The sequence below is a fragment of the Pseudorca crassidens genome, chromosome 3 (assembly GCF_039906515.1).
Source record: "Pseudorca crassidens isolate mPseCra1 chromosome 3, mPseCra1.hap1, whole genome shotgun sequence".
Classification (NCBI taxonomy): Eukaryota; Metazoa; Chordata; class Mammalia; order Artiodactyla; family Delphinidae; genus Pseudorca; species Pseudorca crassidens.
The window spans coordinates 35,408,525-35,434,481 of NC_090298.1; the positions used below are offsets into that span (position 1 = coordinate 35,408,525).

At 37.6% G+C, this 25,957-nt stretch overlaps 1 protein-coding gene across 5 annotated transcripts in view; it reads left to right on the forward strand.

The window, feature by feature from the left end:
- Window positions 1-25,957, forward strand: part of FBXO4 (F-box protein 4) — a 406,375-nt gene that overhangs the window by 284,590 nt on the left and 95,828 nt on the right. The gene's annotated exons all lie outside the window — the stretch shown is intronic.

The window sequence follows — 25,957 nt, forward strand, 5'->3', positions numbered from 1 at the left end:
TTTTGATGATGGCCATTCTGACCAGTGTGAGGTGGAAATAACTGCCAAGGAGCAGAATAAAGAAAAAAGAATGAAAAGAAATGAGGACAGTCTCAGAGACCTCTGGGACAACATTAAACGCACCAACATTCGAATTATGTCATTATTTAAATTAATTGTCACAAGAACCAGAAGTATAATATGCATATCATTGTCTTCACTTTACAGGTGAGGAAATTGATGCTAAATATTACCTAGCTAATATGTGGCAGAGCAGAGATGTAAATATAAACTGATGATTATTCTTCTACCCTGTAAAATTATTTTACTTACACTGGTATGTAGCCTGTAACATGGATTTTGAAGTTAGGCAATTCCAGATTTACCTTTCTGCTCTACCACTTACTAGCTAGCTGCAGGATCTTGGTTAAATTGCTTACCTCAGCTTGCTTGTCTGTAAAATAAGAATAATAATACGCATCTTACAGCATTGTTGTAAAGCTTTCATGGGACGGTATAATTCAAATCCATGGAGACATCTTTTAACCTCTCTTTGCCTATACATGGAGATAATAATAATACCTGTCTCTCACGGTTATTGTGAGGATTAAATGAGGTAATCAATGTAAAGTACTAAACATACAATAAGTGTCTTGATAATTATTAGCTAACATCACCATCAACATCGTCTTCATTACAGTGATCAATAAATTGTAATAAATGAATCTAGCCATTCTTAATGAAATAAATGGTTGAGTAAGTTATTGTTTGGTAGCAGGGCACTGATGGGGTACCTGACTAGGATTAAGAAGCTTATATTTCTTTCTTCTCTTATGCTAGAAAAAAATAGATATTTATGTGCCATTACAAAAGGCAGGATTATATTTTAAATAAGATACACCGGTTGGAATGCTCTTTCCTGTATATGAATGTCTCACCATCATTTGTATACAGAGAACTAACTGAGCAGCTGAACTGAGGATCGCAGAGGCAACCGTCCCATGGAAGCATAAAGAGCTGAGCTGAAGAGTTCGACATTTGTTAAGTGTGGGAATGTCAGAACTTTCTCCTTTTCATCCCATGCTGATCAAACTACCAACTCTGCTCTGATTTCCTCCACCTCTCCTTCCTCTTTGCCTTCTCTTATATCAAGCACAGATACTTCTCTCTTTCCTACTTCAGAGATTTCTTCACTCCCGCTCTGGTACTTTGCATTACAGTTTACCTTATGAGTAGTAGCCTCCTGTGTGGCATGATTCCTGGAATGGCAGAAATGCTTCCTGCTCCCAAATGCTTCCCTGATCAACCATGGAGCCATATATTCCAGGGTTAGAGCTCTGTTCCCTTTTCTGACCAAACTGGGGACTGTTTAAAAGTTCCAAAAGATGTGATTCATTAGGTCTTATTAGAAACCTAGAGCAGTGGTGTTCCCGCAGTGCTTCAGAAATTGATAGGGCTTCCTCAGCAGTCCTCAGATGTAGCAGGGGAGAATGGATTTGAAAGTGTAGGTAACTCTGGGCTTTCCTTTGCGCTGCCTAAATCAGAATGTAACATTTCTATCCACTGGGTATCCCTATAAAATTTTGTCGAAAAAATACTCTTCCACCTAGATGTACACTATCAGATACATTCTTAGGCTGAGCCTGTCAGAAGTTGAGACCGGTCCTTTTGTTTTCAGGGCCCTATTACATTAAAAAATGAAAAAACTGCTCAAGATATGGTTCAATTTTTATTAAATGTTTAATTTGTCAATGTGACTCTATATCTGTCATTTGGAGAGAACCTCAAAATGCTAAGTTTGAAGACCATTTTGAATGTCTCACTTTGATAGGTCCTCATCCTAAGTAAGATTTGATGCTGTGAGTTTGGAGCTTATAAAGTGACTGCAAATTTTAAGATGGGATGAGGAAAGGAAAGAAGAGTCCTGAGGTATCTAAGACAAATCACCACTTCTAACTATGATTGTATCTGGTTGATCCTGCTTGAGGTTGCTCTCCAAACCAGGACAAACTTCTCCTGTATTTCCAGATTGTTCTTGAAAAAGCCCTAGATAATCTAACCCTTATTACTGCCCCATCCTGTCTCATCAGGCCTATTAAAACAATTCTTCTCGGTACATTGTGGTAGATTAGATTATTCCCAACTATTCTCTCCCTCCCTGTGATAAAATTATTCACCCACACCTTTTTCTGTGCCTTCCAGTAGGTTGAATATGCATCCTCATCCATTGACTTTGAGCTTGGCCATGTGACTTGCTTTGACCAATAGAAAGTAGGTAGAAATATCAGTGTGTGCGTTCTGAACAGAGGCTTTAGAGGCATCACAAGTTTCTGTTCACCCTCTTCCATAACCTTCCCCCCATGAGAATAACACTTCCTAGGTGACAGCTACTCTTTTAGCCTGGGTTCTAGGATGAGAAAATGCATGAAGCTAAGCCCAGCCAAGCCTGCCTGTAGCCCATATGTGATGAGAGCAAGAAATAAATCTCTGTGAGTTGCTGAGATAGTTTGTTATTGCAGCAAAGCTGACTAATATGTGCATTTTCTGCTATAAGTGTTTCTGAGCCAACTCTCGTTTCTCTGTCAGACTTGGAATATCTTTCCACTCTTGTATATTCATTCAAGGTTCTCTTTAAAATTTAAGCCTCTCACAAATAACAGGAAAGGAGGAAACTGTCCATAAGTTTTCTACTATTATTCAAGCCAACAATTGCCCATCCACCTCCAAACTCCCATTGATGACATCACATAATAGAAACACACTATTGGGACTTCCCTGGTGGTGCAGTGGTTAAGATTCTGTGCTCCCACTGCAGGGGGCCCAGGTTCAATCCCTGGCCAAGGAGCTAGATCCCACATGCATGCCACAACTAAGAGTTCACATGTTACAACTGGGGAGCCCGCCTGTGGCAACTAAGACCTGGCACAACCAAATAAATAGATACTAAAAAAAAAAAAAAAAAAAAGAAACACTGTTTAATAACGGCCATAGTCAGTATCTGTACAAATGACCTTTCATGTCTTTCTGGATCTATACTAATCTATTTCCATTTGCAATCCTGTGGGCTATGAGATGATATATTTTTGTAATGAATTGATGTCAAAACTTGTGTATGGATGGTAAATACATTACTTATTCAGAAGTGAATTTACCTCACCAACTGTTGCCACTCATTTCTTTCTTCTACCAAAAAATATCTGGCACTCTTTGTGGAGCATACTGGATTCCAATTATATGTCAGAAATTTTGTCTTGTGTTCTAATACCATTGATAATGAGGCTTCCAAATTCTCAGTTGAATGGAATGAGTTCCAACAAATTGGATTAGCAAACAGAATAGTTAAGATTTTTTTTTAAAGTTCAGCTCATCTTGTGTTCCCAGAGGCTCAAGAAACTGACAATTTAAAAAAAAAAAAAAAAACTAATCTTCCAGTGAGGTTAGTATTCCTAATCAAAACATTCTTTTAGAGATTGGGTCAAATTTTGAAGGATCAATCAGCCAAAAAGTGACTGAATAGAGACAACAGGTTTAAAACAGAGGTTTGTGTGATTAGGTGGTTGACAGATTTTTAAACATGTATACTTAGTTCACAGCAGAAATTATCTACAAATTCAGCCCTAGAATTTTCCTCTCTATATATCTTTTCTTGTCTTTTTCCTTTCCTTCCTTTTTTATTTTTGAGCAAATATATTTAAGTTCTCTTCAGCTTCTGAGTCCAGTAAATAAACCCTGTTCCCATCTGGAATGCATTCAGATCTACATCATTCTTTGCTGAGAATCATTTTAGACATTTTAGATATGTTATCTGCATGGTGTTTGAATAAAATCCAGCCCAGGATAAGCATATCCCTTTATATTATTTCCAAGTCTCACTTGATGTACAGGACTGTGATGTTATCATCTCTGGTAGATCTCCTAACTTTCCCTCAGAAGAGAACTTTGTGACCAGGAAGTCTTCAGAAAAGCTTTTTCAGCTATTATTTTTTAAACCATCTCTAACCATGAATGATAGGAACTTCATGTAAATTCATCTAAGTTGGGACGAACAACAGTGGTAATTATAGAGTATGCTTATTATTTTAATTTAGAAAATATTCTCCAGGTTAACCAACAAACAGCCCCCCACCCCCACAAAATACAAAGGTGCCTGTTTAAACAATGTCATTAGAAAAACTTTATTGAATTCTTATGTATATGCAACACCACTGCTAGTGAATGTCTCCATTAATGAAACAGAAAGCCATCTAGACAGAAGCCCTTCCATTGCACCGTAAAGGGCATCCTTTGTGAATGTGATGAGTCTGAGAAAGGAACACACTTGGGAGGGCTGCAGGTTGGGGGTTTGACTCAGGCTTCAGATAGGGGGTTTCAAAGAATCAAGAGAAACTCATGATGAGGTTTCATGGCCCAGAACCAGTCTCTTAGGCTCCATTATTTTGTGCTTTGAATAGTCATGCTCTGTGCAGAGGTCTTGAAGTTGTTGTGGATACCTCCTGAAAATGAGAGTTAACTGCTCTGGAAGCTCCAGGGACCCCTGAAGGGAGCCCTTTCACCACAATGAAAGTGGTTCTAATGGTTGTAAAGGGATGGGATCTCTGTTCCCTGTGCAGTAGAGTCCTGGCTGATGGAGAGTTTAAGTGGTATGCAGTGGCAGCATGGTTTTTACTGGAATAGTTTCTTGTCTAAAAGGCATTTTTCCTGGCTTCATTGTTCCTAGTTGTGTAGCATACAAATTGTGTAACATACAAGCCTCTAGTCTTCCTGGAGATTATATGAGCTAATTAATATTCTGCAGTAAATTCCTTACTTCTTAAACCTGCTTAAATCAGACAGAATGGATCTTATTGTTTGCAAATCAGAACATTGACCTATGAAGGGCTCCTCTCTTCTACTCAATATTCTCAAGTAAATAAATAAACAAACAAAAAAAACCCCATGTATTTCTTTAAATCATGTTTCCTTGAACAGAGGACGATGAAAGATGTATGGTTTTTGCAAAGAACCCCAAGGACCTCACTCTAGTATATAGACACAAAACCAGGAGAATGACAAAGATTGTAGCTTATCCAAAATGTCTGTGACAGGTATGTACTGAAAAAGGCTTTTGCCCAAAGCATTGTACTATATCAGAAAGCCAATATGAAGAGGGACCATAAAGGCACAGAGAGTTCAGTCTCTGATATGAGCTAAAAAAACCTCTGGGCTGGGAGCCAAGAGTACTGATGTTTAGGATCATCATTGTTAGGAACAAATTATGTGACTTTGAGAAAGTTGCTTAACCTTTCTGAGCCTCATTTGCCTTATTGGTTCAATGTAGTGGTTGGATTAAATGATTGCTAAGACCGCTTTGAGCTATAAAGCTCTACAATCTAGACAGAAAGAGGTACAGGGTGTAGAAGATAGAGCCATAGAAGCAGACATTTCCAAATTAGCTTCACAAACATTGCCCTTTAATCATATACTTGCATATGTTATGTACACACACATTTTAAATTTTTCCTCAGCTTGAATTTTGAGACTCTAAGAAGAAATATTGGGATGCACACAATGTTTTTTTTTTCATCAATCATAAAAGCATCCTTCAAAAAATATACATCTTAATTAGCACATAGTCTTGCCCCATTCTTCTACCACTGCCCCTTGGGAAGAAAAATCTTCCCAAACATTTGGAGAGATGAAGGCGAACAACTGCTTTCTGAAATGCTGGTGGTTCACACTTGGTGACGATTCCCAAGGTAGCATCAATATGGCTTTCAATGGCTTTATCTGATTGTGGAAAATCTGCGCTCATCACATCATCACTGCTTGTTTCCAAACATAGGTCTTAAAACTGATAACATTTTGGAGACATGTAGATCTTTCACTCTTATAACCCACCTGAAGTTGGAATTCTTACCACAAGATCCATGCCAAAAGGTGGACCAACTTGTACCTAGACATTGATGGTGGAGAGTCCTTTCAGGAGGATTTTGTATCACCAAATCAAATTATTTCTCTCCATGGTTTCTCCATGTTAATAACTAACTGTTAGTTCTTTCTCTGAAAACATTTGTATTTCCATCCAGAAATTCCAGGTGTGGTCTTTAGAGCACATAGGGACTTCCTCATTTTGACATTATTAATACAGGCTATTGTTTTATTAAATTCTGAAGTACACTCATTAAGCTCACTTTTATCTATACTAAAAGTATTTTTTAAGTTTCTTAGCTTTCACTTCCTATTTTTTTCTTTTTTTCTTTTTTGAGCAGAGAAAGGGTTATTGCAGGGCCATTCAAGGAGAACAAGTGGCTCAAGCCCCACAAAACCCCAAACTTCTTGTAGCTATGAGATACATTTTTGACCCAAATTAAAAATTTTACATAATCTCATTACATTTATTTCAATAAATTTTATTTGCTTTTAAAAATAATAATTATTGAAAATAGAGATGCACATGACATATATATGAAAAATATAAATAAATCACAAAAAAACAGCTACAAATTATACAAAATCTCAATACCCCAGAACAACGTTATGATATTTGTTAAACATGATTCCAAATATAGCTCTGTATATGTGCAGTTGGGTAAATGAATAGCTAGATATATTCAGAAAAAAATTAGTAGAAATATAATAATACTATGCATACTATTTTAAAATTAACAATATAAAAATATATTTTGACCTTTAAAAAGGAAAATAATTAAAACAAGTTAATTGTGAACTTCAAATAAGTATTTCTTTATGCAAGACAATTTTTTCTTTTTTCTTTTTTTTTAAACATTTTATCAAGAAGGCACATTTTCTTTTTTTATACAGCAGGTTCTTATTAGTCATCAATTTTATACACATCAGTGTATACATGTCAATCCCAATCTCCCAATTCATCACACCCCCCACCCCCCCACCCCCACCGCTTTCCCCCTTTGGTGACCATACGTTTGTTCTCTACATCTGTGTCTCAATTTCTGCCCTGCAAACCGGTTCATCTGTACCATTTTTCTAGGTTCCACATATATGCATTAAAAAACGATATTTGTTTTTCTCTTTCTGACTTACTTCACCCTGTATGACAGTCTCTAGATCCATCCACGTCTCAACAAATGACCCAATTTCATTCATTTTTATGACTGAGTAATATTCCATTGTATATATGTACCACATCTTCTTTATCCATTCATCTGTAGATGGGCATTTAGGTTGCTTCCATGAGCTGGCTATTGTAAATAGTGCTGCAATGAACATTGGGGTGCATGTGTCTTTTTGAATTATAGTTTTCACTGGGTATATGCCCAATAGTGGGATTGCTGGATCATACAGTAATTCTATTTTTAGTTTTTGAAGGAACCTCCATACTGTTCTCCATAGTGGCTGTATCAATTCATATTCCCACCAACAGTGCAAGAGGGTTCCCTTTTCTCCACACCCTCTCCAGCATTTGTGGTTTGTAGATTTTCTGATGATGCCCATTCTAACTGGTGTGAGGTGATACCTCATTGTAGTTTTGATTTGCCTTTCCCTAATAATTATTGATGTGGAGCAGCTTTCATGTGCTTCTTGGCCATCTGTATGTCTTCTTTGGAGAAATGTCTATTTAGGTCTTCTGCCCATTTTTGGATTGGGTTGTTTGTTTTTTTGATATTGAGCTGCATGAGCTGTTTATATATTTTGGAGATTAATCCTTTGTCTGTTGATTCATCTGCAAATATTTTCTCCCATTCTGAGGGTTGTCTTTTCATCTTGTTTATGGTTTCCTTTGCTGTGCAAAAGCTTTGAAGGTTCATTAGGTCCCATTTGTTTATTTTTGTTTTTATTTCCGTTACTCTAGGAGGTGGATCAAAAAAGATCTTGCTGTGATTTATGTCAGAGAGTGTTCTTCCTATGTTTTCCTCTAAGAGTTTTATAGTTTCTGGTCTTACATTTAGGTCCCTAATCCATTTCGAGTTTATTTTTGTGTATGGTGTAAGGAAGTGTTCTAATTTCATTCTTTTACATGTAGCTGTCCAGTTTTCCCAGCACCATTTACTGAAGAGACTGTCTTTTCTCCATTGTATATCCTTGCCTCCTTTGTCATAGATTAGTTGACCATAGGTGGATGGGTTTACCTCTGGGCTTTCTACCTTGTTCCATTGATCTGTGTTTCTGTTTTTGTGCCAGTACCATATCGCCTTGATTGCTGTAGCTTTGTAGTATAGTCTGAAGTTAGGGAGTCTGATTCCTCCAGCTCCGTTTTTTTCCCCTCAAGACTGCTTTGGCTATTTGGGGTCTTTTGTGTGTCCATACAAATTTGAAGATTTTTTATTCTAGTTCCATAAAAAATGCCATTGGTAATTTGATCGGGATTGCATTGAATCTGTAGATTGCTTTGGGTAGTACAGTCATTTTCACAATATTGATTCTTCCAATCCAAGAACATGGTATATCTCTCCATCTGTCGCTATCATCGTTAATTTCTTTCATCAGTGTCTTATAGTTTTCTGCAAAAAAGTCTTTTGTCTCCCTAGGTAGGTTTATTCCTAGATATTTTATTCTTTTTGTTGCAATGGTAAATGGGAGTGTTTCCTTAATTTCTCTTTCAGATTTTTCATCATTAGTGTATAGGAATGCAAGTGATTTCTGTGCGTTCATTTGGTATCCTGCAACTTTACCAAATTCATTGACTTGCTCTAGTAGTTTTCTGGTGGCATCTTTAGGAATCTCTATGTATAGTATCATGTCATTTGCAAACAGTGACAGTTTTACTTCTTCTTTTCCAATTTGTATTTCTTTTACTTCTTTTTCTTCTCTGATTGCCATGGCTAAGACTTCCAAAACTATGTTGAATAATAGTGGTGAGAGTGGACATCCTTCTCTTGTTCCTGATCCTAGAGGAAATGCTTTCAGTTTTTCTCCATTGAGAATGATGTTTGCTGTGGGTTTGTCATATATGGCCTTTATTATGTTGAGGTAGGTTCCCACCATGCCCACTCTGGAGAGTTTTTATCATAAATTGGTGTTGAATTTTGTCGAAAGCTTTCTCCGCATCTATTGAGATGGTCATATGGTTTTTATTCTTCAATTTGTTAATATGGTGTATCACATTGATTGTTTTGCATATATTGAAGAATCCTTGCATCCCTGGGAGAAATCCCACTTGATCATGGTGTATGATCCTTTTAATGTGTTGTTGGATTCTGTTTGCTAGTATTTTGTTGAGGATTTTTGCATCTATATTCATCAGTGATATTGGTCTGTAATTTTCTTTTTTTGTAGTATGTTTGTCTGGTTTAGGTATCAGGGTGATGGTGGCCTCAGAATGAGTTTGGGAGTGTTCCTTCCTCTGCAGTTTTTTGGAAGAGTTTGAGAAGGATGGGTGTTAGCTCTTCTCTAAATGTTTGATAGAATTCACCTGTGAAGCCATCTGGTCCTGGACGTTTGTTTGTTGGAAGATTTTTAATCACAGTTTCAATTTCATTACTTGTGATTGGTCTGTTCATATTTTCTATTTCTTCCTAGTTCAGTCTTGGAATTTTATACCTTTCTAAGGATTTGTCCATTTCTTCCAGGTTGTCCATTTTATTGGCATAGAGTTGCTTGTAGTAGTCTCTTGGGATGCTTTGTATTTCTGTGGTGTCTGTTGTAAATTCTCCTTCTTCACTTCTAATTTTATTGATTTGAGTCCTCTCTCTCTTTTTCTTGATGAGTCTGGCTAATGGTTTATGAATTTTGTTTATCTTCTTAAAGAACCAGCTTTTATTTTTACTGATCTTTGTTATTGTTTTCTGTGTTTCTTTGTATCAGATTTCTGCTCTGATCTTTATGGTTTCTTTCCTTCTGCTAACTTTGTGTTTTGTTTGTCTTCTTTCTCTAGTTCCTTTAGGTGTAAGGTTAGATTGTTTATTTGAGATTTTCCTTTTTTCTTGAGGTAGGCTTGTACAGCTATTAACTTCCCTCTTAGAACTGCTTTTGCCACATCCCATAGGTTTTGGAATGTCATATTTTCATTTTCATTTGTCTCTAGGTTTTTGTTGTTGTTGTTGTTGTTGTTTTGCAGTAGGCGGGCCTCTCATTGTTGTGGCCTCTCCCGCTGCGGAGCACAGACTCCAGACGCGGAGGCTCAGCGGCCATTGCTCACAGGCCTAGCTGCTCCGCGGCATGTGGGATCTTCCTGGACCGGGACATGAACTCGTGTCCCCTGCATCGGCAGGTGGACTCTCAACCACTGCGCCACCAGGGAAGCCCTCTAAGTATTTTTTGATTTCATCTTTGATTTCTTCAATGATCTCTTGGTTATTTAGTAACGTATTGTTTAGCGTCCGTGTGTTTGTGTTTTTTCCCTTGTAATTCATTTCTAATCTCATAACGTTGTGGTCAGAAAAGATGCTTGATATGATTTCAATTTTCTTAAATTTACTGAGGCTTGATTTGTGACCCAAGATGTGATGTATCCTAGAGAATGTTCTGTGCGCACTTGAGAAGGAAGTGTAATCTGCTGTTTTTGGATGGAATGTCCTATAAATATCAATTAAATCTATCTGGTCTATTGTGTCATTTAAAGCTCCTATTTCCTTATTTATTTTCATTTTGGATGATCTGTCCTTTGGTATAAGTGAGGTGTTAAAGTCCCCCACTATTATTGTGTTACTGTCGATTTCCTCTTTTATAGCTGTTAGCAGTTACCTTATGTATTGAGGTGCTCCTATGTTGGGTACATATATATTTATAATTGTTATATCTTCTTCTTGGATTGATCCCTTGATCACTGTGTAATGTCCTTCCTTGTCTCTTGTAACATCCTTTATTTTAAAGTCTATTTTATCTGATATGAGTATTGCTATTCCAGCTTTCTTTTGATTTCCATTTGCATGTAATATCTTTTTCCATCCCCTCACTTTCAGTCTGTATGTGTCCCTAGGTTTGAAGTGGGTCTCTTGTAGACAGCATATATATGGGTCTTGTTTTTGTATCCATTCAGCAAGCCTGTGTTTTTTGGTTGGAGCGTTTAATCCATTCAACTTTAAGGTAATTATCGATATGTATATTCCTATGACCATTTTCTTAATTGTTTTGTGTTTGTTTCTGTAGGTCCTTTTCTTCTCTTGTGTTTCTCACTTAGTGAAATTCCTTTAGCATTTGTTGTAGAGCTGGTTTGATGGTGCTGAATTCTCTCAGCTTTTGCTTGTTTTGCTTTTGTTTTGCTGAATTCTCTCAGCTTTTAATTTCTCCATCGAATCTGAATGAGATCCTTGCCGGGTAGAGTAATCTTGGTTGTAGGTTCTTCTTCCCTTTCATCACTTTAAGTATATGCCACTCCCTTCTGCCTTTAAAGAGTTTCTATTGAGAAGTCAGCTTTTTGGGAGTTCCCTTGTATGTTATTTTTCGTTTTTCCCTTGCTGCTTTCAGTAATTTTTCTTTGTCTTTAATTTTTGCCAATTTGATTACTATGTGTCTCGGCATGTTTCTCCTTGGGTTTATCCTGTTTAGGACTCTGTTCTTCCTGGACTTGGGTGGCTATTTCCTTTCCCATGTTAGGGAAGTTTTTGACTATTATCTCTTAAAATATTTTCTCTGGTCGTTTCTCTCTCTCTTCTCCTTCTGAGACCCCTATAATGCGAATGTTGTTGTGTTTAATGTTGTCCCAGAGGTCTCTTAGGCTGTCTTCATTTCTTTTCGTTCTTTTTTCTTTATTCTGTTCCGCAGCAGTGAATTCCACCATTCTGTCTTCCAGGTCACTTTTCCATTCTGCCTCAGTTATTCTGCTATTGATTCCTTCTAGTGTAGTTTTCATTTCAGTTATTATATTTTTCATCTCTGTTTGTTTGTTCTTTAATTCTTCTAGGTCTTTTTTAAACATTTCTTGCATCTTCTCAATCTTTGCCTCCATTCATTTTCTGAGGTCCTGGATCATCTTCACTATTTTTATTCTGAATTCTTTTTCAAGAAAGTTGCCTATCTCCACTTCATTTAGTTGTTTTTCTGGGGTTTTATCTTGTTCCTTCATCTGATACATAGCCCTCTGCCTTTTCATCTTGTCTATGTTTCTGTGAATGTGGGTTTTGTTCCACAGGCTGCAGGATTGTAGTTCTTCTTGCTTCTGCTGTCTGCCCTCTGGTGGATGAGGCTATCTAAGAGGCTTGTGCAAGTTTCCTGATGGGAGGGACTGGTGGTAGGTAGAGCTGACTGTTTCTCTGCTGGGCAGAGGTCAGTAAAACTTTAATCCCCTTGTCTGCTGATGGATGAGGCTGGGTTCTCTCCCTGTTGGTTGTTTGGCCTGAGGCACTGGAGCCTACCCAGATCTTTGGTGGGGCTAATGACTGACTCCACTTCGCAGAACTTCTGCTGCCAGTGTCCTTGTCCCCACGGTGAGCCACAGCCACCCCCTGCCTCTGCAGGAGACCCTCCAACACTGGCATGTAGGTCTGGTTCAGTCTCCCCTGGGGTCACTGCTCCTTCCCCTGGGTCCCTATGCGCACACTACTTTGTGTGTGTCCTCCAAGAGTGGAGTCTCTGTTTCCCTCAGTCCTGTTGAAGTCCTGCAATCAAATCCCACTAGCCTTCAAAGTCTGATTCTCTAGGAATTCCTCCTCCCTTTGCCAGACCCCCAGGTTGGGAAGCCTGATGTGGGGCTCAGAACCTTCACTCCAGTGGGTGGACTTCTGTGGTATAAGTGTTGTCCAGTTTGTGAGTCACCCACCCAGCAGTTATGGGATTTGATTTTACTGTGATTGCAGCCCTCCTACCATCTCATTGTGGCTTCTCCTTTGTCTTTCAACATGGGTCATCTTTTTTGGTGGGTTCCAGTGTCTTCCTGTCTATGACTGTCCAGCAGCTAGTTGTGATTCTGGTGTTCCCACCAAAGGAGTGAGAGCACGTCCTTTTACTCCGCCATCTTGGTTCAGTTGGGAGACAATTTTTTCTAAAGTTAAGAAAAAGAAATGAAAACTCTTAGAGATGGAGTCATATGAATTTTTTACTATATGTTTCAATTTTAGACAGTATCAATTAAATTGCTGCTTTAAATTATGTGAAAAGGCAAAACAATGGAACATTAAAAAGATCAGTATTTGTAAAGTGAGCCAGGGGATGGAGTGGGGAGGGAAGAATAGATGGAGCACAGATGATTTTAAGGGCAATAAAACTATTCTATATGATCCTGTAATGGTGGATACATGTCATTAGACATTTGTCAAAACCCATAGAATGTACACCAAGAGTGAAGTCGTATGTAAATTACAGACTTTATTTAATAATAATCTATCGATGTCGGCTCAGTTGTCACAAATGAACCACACTAATACAAGATGTTAAAAATAGAGGAAACTGTGTTTAAGGGGAGGGGTATATGAGAACACTCTGTACTTTCTGCTCAATGTTTCTGTAAACTTAAAACTACTTTTTTTTAAAAAGGCCATTAATTAAAAACAAAAACTAACAAAAATAGATCTAAAACATTTTAAAAATAAAATAGATTACTCAATTTACAATTATGTATCTTTTCCCTAATTCTAAATGTTTATAAACTATTTTTTTAAAGTCTGAAGAGTTTATAACATTCATATTCTATTCTTCATCCACCAATGTATTATTCGTAGGTTTTATGTTTAAATGAATTCAAACTCAGTCCTTTCTTCATACATTCCCAAGTAGAGTTCTTTATTTTAAATTATCCTTTAGTTGAATATTTTATTTTCAAGGAGAACTCAGAGGTGTGAGTTTTCTTAACATCATGTCTCTTCTGCTTTATTCTTTCTCAGCAATTTGGCTGACATTAAGATTCTTGGGTCACTATCATTTTCTCAAATTTGGGGACAAGTATCCTTTGTCTTTGAGATGTGAGCATCACCAGAGAGAAAACTGAGCCAGCCTGATTCTTCCCACTTGAAGATGACTTACTTTTTTGAAGTTCAGTAACTAGAATATGTTTTGATATCTAAAATTCTTTTGAAATTAACCTTGACATTCAGTAATTAAAATGTGTTTCAGTGTCCAACTTTCTGCTTCAGTTTTTCCTGGCATACAATGTAAAGAAAAGTTTAGCTCCCTGTTTCAAAAAATGAGCTATAAAATTTAGCTCTACACATATTTCTTTTTACACTTATTACAGCTTCTACTTTGAGAATAACATTATCCTTATGTTAGATAATTTTAATCTGTTATCCACATCGTTCATCTTCTTTCTAATAGCTTTGATCTGTCTGTTTCCTTACAGCCTGTGAAAATCTTTGGAGCTCCTGAGTCTGTCATTTGATACTCTCTAACCCTCCATATTTGATTTTCTTCATCCTCAAATTAGATGAGCATACCTTCTATATCTTCTCCAAGTCATGGTAAACATTGGCTAGGACAGAACCCTGTTATAAGCTTAGAGACTTTGATTTTTTTTAAAAGTTGATTCCATTGAATTAATTGTACTTTAAACAGTACCATATTATCCCATTGTTTGTTTGTTTGTTTGTTTTCCTTTTTTTTTTTTTTGCGGTACTCGGGCCTCTCACTGTTGTGGCATCCCCCACGGCGGAGCACAGGCTCCGGACACGCAGGCCCAGCGGCCATGGCCCACGGGCCCAGCCACTCCGGGCATGCGGGATCTTCCCAGACCGGGGCACGAACCCGCGTCCCCCGCATCGGCAGGCGGACTCTCAACCACTGCGCCACCAGGGAAGCCCTCCGGTTGTTTGTTTTTACACAATGTTATAATGATAGATTTTGTCAACTGCCTTGCTAAAATTTAGATTTCCATCAATTGCTTTTCTCTGTTCTGTTAACCAAGTAACCCTATCAAAATAGGAATTCATCACTTTTTGGTGAATCCCTAGTAATCTCTGCTTTTACTTCTAGGTGCTCACCAACTATTTCTTCAATAATGCTTCCTAAAAGCTTAATTGAGATTGACATCACCTTACTAGTTAATATTTTATAGAAATGACATCTTTGTCTTTTTGAAAACCTGAAGATATTTCCCTGTCCTGAGTCTTCTAATAATATTCCCATTCTCAATGATCCTTGAGGGTCACCAGCAAGGCTAACAGTCTCACAAGTTTGTTCTCCATTTTCTCTAAAAAGCAATGAGCTTGAGCCAGGAAGTAAAGACTCAATTTTGATTAACCATGCCATAAAGATAAGAAGAGAAGATTCATATTTTGAATCTGCCTCTGAGACACAATTTACCTTATTATCCCCCAGTTGTCTGGTGCTTGTTGTCTCCCCAGTAAACTGTAAATTCTTTGAGGACAGTGGCAGTGTTTTACTCATTATAGAGTCCTCAGAGCTCAGCACAGTGCCTGGCCCACCACAAGTACTCAATAAGTAGTTGTTGATTGAATGAATTACTGAAGTATTGATAGTTTGGAAATATAAAATGTAGGCTTTTGTGGATGGGGCTAGCTACTGACCAACCAACCATCACAACATTTTTTCTCTAAATGAATTATTTTCCCAGTTATAACTAACCAATTTTCATAATATGACTCATTTCTCTTTTAAATATTTCTCAGATTTGCTTGGGGGATTTTCACAGGGGAAATTTTGTTATTTCATAATCTTCACCTGAGCCCAGGGACAGACCTGCAGTATAAAGACAAAAAAGATGAACAAGTGACAACAGAGGAACTAATGAGAATCAAGAAAATTACTGGGCATTATTTGGTGAAAGATTATTCTACTCACATGGAGCATTATGCTAAATTTGAAGACAAACCAAAACATAAAACTGCACTGCAAATAGACTTACATCAAACTCCCTCAGACCAGGGATCTTGGGTTGTGTGTGGCTTTTCAACATCCAATGTTTCTTTTTCATGACCTTTAATCTTGGTAGTATTAACCTTGGCCTTGTTAAAAACGGGACCCCATATAGCATCCTTGAGTGCCTTTTGGTGAATATAAATTGCAGCCATGATTCTAAAGGGATGTAGCTGTGGGTACCACAGGCATGTCTTATTGTACTGCTAATTGCAGCCATTTGGAGAATAAGAATTCAGATGAACTTCATTTTGTCTAGAAACTGAGGTTGCCTTCCTTCTGTCTGGTTTCTAAGAAGAGGGATTAATCTGGAATCTTCATCATTTGTATCTCCTCTAATGATACTATACAATTTATGAGCTCCAAAGTTCTGTCTTGACAGGCATAAGAGAAGAAAATAAACCATAGAAAATTAAGAACACATTCCTAATTTTTAATACCTTTCACTAGAAAAAGGTTACTGACTGGTAATTCAATAGAAGAGCTGCAGGACATAACTTTTCATTCCCATTCAGGTACTCACACATCTCTCAGTAACAGATGGAAAATAAACTTCACACCCATCCTCAGACCACAGCTCCTTCTTGCACTGAAACAACCTGTTCTGCTTATTAGAAAGCCAGATAGCTGCTGTAGACTGTCTGCTATACCAAATGCTGAAGAGTATTTTAGAGTCTTAAGAATCCACTGTTAAAAGGGAACCTTGCAGCCAGCCATGGGAGCCTTCATTATCTCATTCATGGGAGGCCTATTTCCAAACCTGAGAAATCAGAAGCCACATGTGGAACCCAGTGAATGGACGGAATTATTTGGAAATGCAGCTGCAAGGAAAAGAAATCAGCCTGATAACACCACAAAGGCCCAGTGTGGGAGTGTTAAATCAGTTGAAAATGCTGAGAGTTCTAGACAAGTTGTTGAAAGAGGATGTCCACAGATTCTGCCAAAGTGGCATGAAAAATAAAAGACAGTTTGGAATATCTTTATTAATAATATTATTACTATTTTTGTATGCTGGGAAGGAAAAAAAGCCAAAATTAGTGGCAAAGTTGATGAATTATAGTATATGCTTAAAGAAACGAAGCTTTAGGGCTTCCCTGGTGGCGCAGTGGTTGAGAGTCCGCCTGCCGTTGCAGGGGCCGCGGGTTCGTGCCCCGGTCTGGGAAGATCCCACATGCCGCGGAGCGGCTGGGCCCGTGAGCCATGGCTGCTGAGCCTGCGCGTCCGGAGCCTGTGCTCCGCAACGGGAGAGGCCACAACAGTGAGAGGCCCGCGTACCGCAAAAAAAAAAAAAAAAGAAAAAGAAACGAAGACTTATTTCTTTCAGAACATTTAATTTTATAGCTGCCAGGCTTGCTGGTGTGAACAGATGTGGCCGTATACCATTCCCAGCTGAAGGCACCATGAGCTTCCTAATGAGAAGCTCGTGAAGTACGTGCATTGTGACTCTTCATTGGCTCTGCAAGCCATTCTTTCCCATCAACAGGGATTTTTCAATGTCTGAATGGTCACAAAGTCCAAATAAGGCCTGAAGTATGAGGTGAAGCATTATCTATATAAGGTATCATTGTTGCCAATCCTTACATATTTTAAATCTTTACAGGACAAGTGTTATAAGCCTGATCTTCCATGAATTTGCTTTGAATTATTATAGTTAGATTGAGATCTTAAATTTGGGAGATGCCTTAATTCAATCTTAATTCAAACAGGTACATGATGCAGGACTACACACTCAATCCTGAAAAGCAGGTATCCCACTTCTGTTCATATTTCTATCTGTGCCAGGAGATCTACTTTTCTTTTTTGATTGTTACCACTTTTCCTCACATTGAGCCAAAGGATTACTTTTATAAGCAAGGTGTGGATTCTAAATAGTTTAGAGATGGCTCTTTTGATCCTCCCAACACTATGAGGTAGATAGTAATAGCTCCATTTTATTGAAGCACAGTGAGGTTAAGTAACTCATCAGAGCATACACAGCTAGTAAGGGGCGGTGCTGGGATTCAAAATGGGGTGGTCTTGCCCCACATGCTATGCTTCCAAGCACCATGCATATTGCCAAAATTTATCACTCTCTAGCTTTGAGATGCATTGCCATGCTGCTCTTCCTATCAACACCTGGCATTGCTTTTAATGGATTCTGTAAATATGCAAATTAAGCAATTCTGTAAGAAGTCTGAGAAGGAGCAAGCACAAAAGAACATTGCTTGTATTTTTGAAAACTATACACCATTTATTTTCTTCCATTTATAGGATGGAAGTTAGCAGGAGGAAGATTTCAGCTCAACATAAATGAGCAAATGAAATTTACCTTTATTAATTAACATTAATATTCTCTGCTGTGCCAAGGTACAATGAATCACTTGAGGTATCTAAGCAGAGACTTCGAAACAATAGGTCAAGGGTTGCTGTCGAGGGAATCCCAGGATTTGGCCGTGAATTGGGCTCAGTGACCTCAAAGGTTCATATGATACAGTTTTCACAGATACACACACTCATTGGGTAGCTAGAAGGTATCTCTCATTTATCATCATGCCAGATTTGACCTGGTCACTGTAACATTTTGTCATTTAGGGTTTGCTGGGATTCTGATGAATGAAAACAAACCAAATTACTCCTCAAATTACAAAAAGGTGAAGGCAAATTAACAGTGTAGTATTTTGGTACCCCTTGAGCACAACAAATTGGACAGACTTTAATAGTATCTTAGATTCATGAGGCCTAACAAAACTCTTTTGCAATTGCATTTTTAGGAACCACTACTGCTGACTCAACTGCAATAGCTAATGTGTCTAACTGGGCATCTAGACGTTTTAGTGGCACAGGGCTCTATTTCAGAAATTTTTCATCTAGGTTTCAAGATCTTTCCAACTTGCTGAACTTTTGGCAAATTATTGTCTAAAATGTATTCTTATTTTTGCCTCCATGTGTCTCTCAAAGAGATGGCTTGGGAAAGTTTTGGGATTACTAGAGGGTGTTAGATTTAAACCAGGATTTGACTCCAGGTTCGATATGTTCCAGCGTAGAAAGAGCTATTCCTGTTACTATGGATTTGATTTAGAAATGTCAGGGGTAATTCAGCCAAAGGCACAAATTCCTATCTTTAATCGAAATATTTCTGCAAAGGAACGCTAAGAATCCAACCCTCTGTTGAAATTAACCTTTGAAAAGAAGGATTTTAAAAGGGAAGTCCTGGATTTCCAGTAGCAGGTTTTGATCAGGTCTTATTTAAATGCTAGGATTAATTTTTAATTGCTATTATTCCTTGACTGCTCACAAACATTTTCTATTTGCTGAGTAATTAAAGAGAGGAATTCAAGCCACTTTTTCTCAGGGGCAGCATTCTTCATGTTATGATCAAGATCAAAGAAAAAGTCTCATTTATTTTCATAATTTTCTCTTGGTAGAAATTGTCAAATTGTGTTACTTTTAGATTTGGAAACTATTTCTTCTTCTTGTACTTTCTACCTATGAAAAGATTTCAGTTTGCTAGATTTATAGCAGCAGTGAGTCTAGCTACATTGCAGGATCTAAAATGTCATGGTGTCAACAGCATAGATGATTTGCAGAATCTTCTTTGATAACCAGAAACATCATAGTCTCCTTAGGATCCTATAAAATGGCCAAATTTTACCTAAGTTCTAATTTTACCCTATAAGGGACTGTAATGGCTACTATTGTCCAGAGGCCTAAAAGAGATATTTCTTGTGCTACTAAAAAGAGACCTCTGGGGAGATATTCATGGGTAATTAGGTGCTGCTTTTAAAATCCAATGTGTATTTCATTTAACTCCATCTCTTATAATTTTATAGACTTCCACCAAATGGCTGAATGAGGATGACTAGATGGCATTTATGAAAGGATCTGAGACTATCATGCCTCCGAAAGAAATCATGTACTGAAAGGTCTAGGCATCAAACTCATCCATTTTACAACATATAGGCAACAATAAGACTCGGCTCTGGTCCCTGGATACAAAATACAATGTTTTTATTTTATTTTATTTTTTCATTTGAATTTTATTTTATTTATTTTTTATACAGCAGGTTACTATTAGTTATCTATTTATTCATATTAGGGTATATATGTCAATCCCAATCTCCGAATTCATCCCCTCCCCCCCCCCCCACTTTTCCCCAGTGCTATTTGTTTTTGTTTTTGTTTTTGTTTTGCGGTACGCGGGCCTCTCACTGTTGTGACCTCTCCCGTTGCGGAGCACAGGCTCCGGACGCGCAGGCTCAGCGGCCGTGGCTCACGGGCCCAGCGGCTCTGCGGCATGTGGGATCTTCCCGGACCGGGGCACGAACCCGTGTCCCCTGCATCGGCAGGCGGACTCTCAGCCACTGCGCCACCAGGGAAGCCCCCCAGTGCAATGTTTTTATTTCTGGAATCAAATGGCAATGCTCAGTTCTTAAGCTCCCCATGGTCACATCACTGTAACTGGATGCTAGTTGCAATAAAAACGACCTAAAAGCTAAATGCCTTTGCAAAGACAACCACAAGTAGCCTGGTTCACATTTCCCTCCAGTTCCCTTATGCCAGCTTGCCTTTCAAGTCCCAGCATCCACTGAGGCTGAGGTTACATGTGTTCCCACAATGACAAAGTCAGCTATAAATATTGCTCTCTCCTGTGCTACAATTTAGAACTAGGAAATGTTTAACTAGCCATGGGAATGAGGAATTTGGATAGAATTGTTTTTAATTTAAAATTTCTTTGCAAAATTGATATTTAAACTGGATTAGTCTTCATCCATGTCATCAGTACAACATTGTCATTATCCTTAAAAGAGAAGAGATTTGGATTTGAAGTGATGGGGGTGGAAGCCTTGAGAGAGCTAGTGGTAATGCCACTCTGATGACCATCTGGAGTCTTGAACTTTTTTCCTCTTTTTACCATGCATGCAGCGTTCCAGAGTGTTTTACCCAATTCCTCCATCTTTTCCTTTCTTCTCCTTTCTCCTCTTTTCATTGTCCTTCACTGCTCAAACATAGTGAAGTTTAAACAAAAGAGGAATATAAAATATTCCACTCTTCAAGTCCCTGGTTTTATCTTTCATAATAAACCTTGGACAGGAGCTTTTCAAAGGGCGTGGATCATAGAGAAGCTTTCAGAATTTTAGTCTCTGAAGTACATTCATAAATACGTTCATGCATTCATGCTGTCAAATACTTTTGAGTACCCCATTAGTTCCCGGGGATAGATAAGGACACATGCTACTTCCTCTAAGGGACACATTACCTAACATCCCTTCCATAAAATGAAAACCAGGACTTAAAATGAGGAACAAATAGCAACAAAATAGAACTGGAATGATTTCTTATTTCCTCTCACCTCAGATATCAGACCACACCATGTCACTATCTAAGATCTTAAAGTTCAGGGGAGACTGAATAGGTAGACAGATGGATGGATGGATTAATGGACATTGACTGAGGCCTGAGTTTTAAAGTCCTCAGCACATAGTCATGGGTCTTCCAAAGAGAGAGCCTGAGCTTACAAAGAAATCATATATAAAGTTTGGGCTTTTTGATGGCAAATTATATACATAACACCCACTATATATACACATATATACACACATACTTTTATATACACACATATATACATATATGTATATATACTCATATAATAAGTTCTAACATTCTATAGTTTACAGAACCAGTTCAACTCAATTTTTCAGAAGTTTTAGGAGACTGTGTCCAAAAAGCAGCATTAATGTCACAGATGGGACTCGGCTCTGGTCCCTGGATACAAAATACAATGTTTTTATTTTATTTTATTTTTTCATTTGAATTTTATTTTATTTATTTATTTTTTATACAGCAGGTTATTATTAGTTATCTATTTATACATATTAGTGTATATATGTCAATCCCAGTCTCCGAATTCATCCCCTCCCCCCAGCTTTTCCCCAATGCAATGTTTTTATTTCTGGATGTTTCACCTTTACCCCTTTAGATACCTTTTTCCTTACTGCATTGTTGAACATATTTGAGATAATTTAATAATTATCATTATTCTAATCTGGCCTCAGAAAGCCAGCCACTGATTTTTCTCAAAGGGATACAGACAATGTAGTATTAGAATTTCTCACCATGGAAGAAGTAGAAAATTATTTGTCATAAAGAGAGAAGACCAGTGGCTACAACATCTTCACATTTTCACAAGTCTTTGCTATGTCTCAAAAGGATTCACTGTAGAATGTGTGCAGAAAAAAAATCTGTCATACTGAGATATGGGAATGCTGCATCATATAGACCTTTTCCAACCAGCTACAAAAGCTGTGAAGAGAAAATTATATAGATCTACTGAACTGTACCCATAAAAAGTCATTTTTATATTAGCAAGATTTGAGAAACCAAAGCCATCAGAGTGTTGCAATTGGCAGAAGGGAACAGAAGCATAGTCTGAAATCACACATACTTACCTGAATTCCACAGAATAATTAAATAAATAAATATTAATTAAATAATTAAATAACTAAATAAAAAATCTATCCAGTTGTTTGCACAGACCTAATCCTAAGGTATACAAATTTGTTGACATATAGGCCACAGTGGGCTGTGACTGTCTTCTTGAGTCTCCAAAGTATCCTGTCCAGATATCAGGGGGTTCTAGCTTTTTCTCTGAATTTCTAGCCAGGTCACTTGCTCTGTTTCTCTCATGTGCCCCAATGTGAGATGTCAAGCAAAGTTATCATGTTCCCAGGTGAAAATTAATGTGTATGTAAGTGGTTCAATTAAAGAGAAAGGCCCAAACATGTTTACTCTGGCTGTCTCTTGCTCACCCTCTGTGGTTTAAAGAAATATGTCTCCCCCTTGCTTCCCAAGAAGAAATTTTGAATCATGTGGCTGCCCCCCTACTCCATATCCCCACCATTTCTCACCAAATTAATTAAACCAGTGATGGCAAACTGATCCACAGAATGACCAACTTGGAGAAACAAACACAACTGCCTTAGCCAGTTGGATTCCCAGTTTGAAAAACTGAATGGAAATCAAGGAAAGAAATACTCATTTTAAGCAGAAAAGCTAGAATGCTCCAGACAGGTCGAGAGCAGCTGAGTGTTGTTAATGGCAAAGCACCAGTCTTTAAGTTTCTGTTTGTAGGCATTTAAAGCCTCCTTTAATCCAGAAATACCATCATCCGTCTCTAAAACTGAGCCCTTACATTTTTGTAGATTTCATCCACTTTTCACTCCATAAGCATCCTTACAGTAACCTTCCCTTTGTTCGAACTAGCCTGAATGGTTCTCTACTTTCAAACCAAAGAGCTCTGATTAAGAAAATGCCAAGGAAGATATCTCACAAAAGTCCTCTCATTATACTGTGACTAACCTCTGACTCTGAGGGTGAGCCCTGCAGTTCTTGAATTCATCCTTCTAATCAGAACACAACCCTTAGAACTCCCCAGAGAGACCCCTGTGTCCTCTTGTGATGCTTCTCACCGATTCTCACCATTTGCCCTTTGCTCTTGTGTTACAGACTCTCAAATAAGCCTGTCCCTATTATATTCATCTAGTATGAACCTGGCATCCTGCTGGTCTTCATACTCTGCCTGAGCAGAATCTTTCACATACCTCCTGATAGGACAGCCAGTCCTATAACTGTGTTTACTTTAGCTTTGATCTTTTGTTGTTTTACCAGGAAAAAACTTAGTTTTCCAGGATATTCTCAAACAACAAAGATAGAGCTAGCTAAAAATTGTCTTTTTATAGACCTCATCCCAGAGAATTTGAGTTCAATGAGCCTGAGAAGGAGCCCAGAAATCTATATTTTATCTAGCTCCCAGGTTGTGCTGATACAAGTGATTTTTGAACCAATTTTGAGAAACACTGCTCTGGAGCACTGGATTCCAAATCCAACAGGAAACTAATGGATTATTATAACCCCCTGGGTAGCATTTAAAATGATCTCTTTTGGGATCACACCCATGAATGTTCTGATTCAATATCTCTGAAGAAGAGGATGGAACCATGCTGACTGACCTGAAAAATTGAACGGAAAAGCAAAACAGACACTCTTTATACTGTTTATACCAGGTAGAGTTTCTTCTGGTGTGACTCAGACTATGGACCATTTGCATCAAATTCATCTGCTGTGCTTGTTGCCTGTGGATTTGTACTTCTGTAGACATAGTGGTCACAATTTCTGGCAGAAGGTGGGGAATCTACTCATTTGAAAATTTCCTCAGGTGAGACTTATGTGTTTCTGCCTTTCCCTTCTTCTAATCATTGATCATCACTGATTAATGTAATGCATGAGCATTACAGTATTTTATAGCTTGTTTCCAAGTTTGAAAATGCATCCCTTGTTAAAAATCACTGCAACTGAATTAAGCTTTCTCATTTCATGAGGTATAATTCATGAACGATCCATCTGGATCCTCAGAAAATTTTCTATTTAAATGCTCTTATTGACGTGAATAATGTGTAGGTAGCCCTGTCTGGTTTGGAAGGATACTTCAGTATTTCACAAGAATCTCTTAAAAGTGTATTAATTTACTGTGTCATTGTGGATCCCTTTTCTTCTGCCCAAGCACCAAACACTACTGTATAAATCACCCCCAAATAAAATTTTTGTGTATCCCTCCCTTCCAAGAAGCTCCAAAACCTGCCCAAAGTCAGCAGAGGAAAGGAAGTAATAAAGATTAGAGTATCAATAAATGAATCAGAGAACAAAAAAACAATGGGAAAAAAATCTATGAAACTAAGAGTTGGTTTTTTTTAAATAATTAATATCAACAAACTCTTAGCTAGACTGATCAAGAAAAAAACGAAGGCTCAAATAAAGAAAATCTGAAATGAAAGAGAAGACATTATAACTGGTGCCATAGAAACAAAAAATCATAAGAAACTATTATGAACAATGATACACAAGCAAATTGGACAACGTAGAAGAAATTGATGAATTCCTAGAAGCACACACCTACCTAGATAGACTGAAGAAGAAATAAAAAGCCTGAATTGACAAAGGCGACAAGAATATACAATGGAGAAAAGACACTCTCTTCCATAAGTGGTGCTGGGGAAACTGGAAAGCTACAAGTAAAAGAATGGAGTTAGAACATTTTTTCACATCATATAAAAAAATAAGCTCAAAATGGATTAAAGGCCTAGGTATAAACCCAGAAACCATAAAACTCTTAGAAGAGAACATAGGCAGAACCCTCTTTGACATAAATTGTAGCAATTTTTTTTTTTGGATCTGTCTCCTAAGCAAAAGAAACAAAAGCAAAAATAAACCAATGGGACCTAATTAAACTTAAATGCTTTTGCACAGCAAAGAAACCGTTGACAAAGTGAAAAGACAATCTACTGAATGGGAGAAAATATCTGCAAAAGATATGACCGATAAAGGGTTAATATCCAAAATATATAAACAGCTCATATAACTTAATATCCAAAAGCAAACAACCCTATTAAAAAACGGGCAGAAGACCTGAATAAACATTTTTCCAAAGAAGATATACATATGGCAAACAAGCAACAATTAGCATCACTAATCATCAGAGAAATGCAAATCGAAACCACAATGAGATATCAGTTCACACTGTCAAAATGGCTATCATCAAAAAATCTACAAATAACAAATGTTGGTGAGGATGTGGAGAAAAAGGAGCCCTCTTGCATTGTTGGTGGGAATGTAAATTGGTGCAGCCACTATGGAAAACAGTATGGAAGTTCATCAAAAAACTAAACATAGAACTACAATATAATCCATCAATTCTACTCCTGGGCATACATCTGAAGAAAACAAAAACACTAATTTGGAAAGGTACATGCACCCTGATGTCCCAATGTTCATAGCAGCATTATTTACAATAACAAAGATATGGAAGCAACCTAAATATTCATCCAGAGATGAATGGACAAGATGTGGTGTGTAGTAGTATGCACAATGGAATACTACTCAGCCATAAAAAGAATGAAACTCTGCCATTTGCAATATGGCAGACCTGTGGATAGACCTAGAGGGTATTATGCATAGTGAAATAAATCAGACAGTGAAAGAAAAATACTGTATGTTACCACTTATATGTGGAATCTAAAAATTTTTTAAATAATTGTATATAATAGAAAAAGAAAGCTTGAATCAATAATAAATAAGGAGATTCAATCAGTAATCAGAAACCTCCCAATAAAGAAAAGCTCAGGACCAGAGGGCTTCACAGGTGAATTATACCAAACATTTAAAGAAGAATTAATATTAATCCTTTCAAAACTCCTCCAAAAACTGGAAGAGGGTATACTTCCAAACTTATTTTATCAGGCCAGCA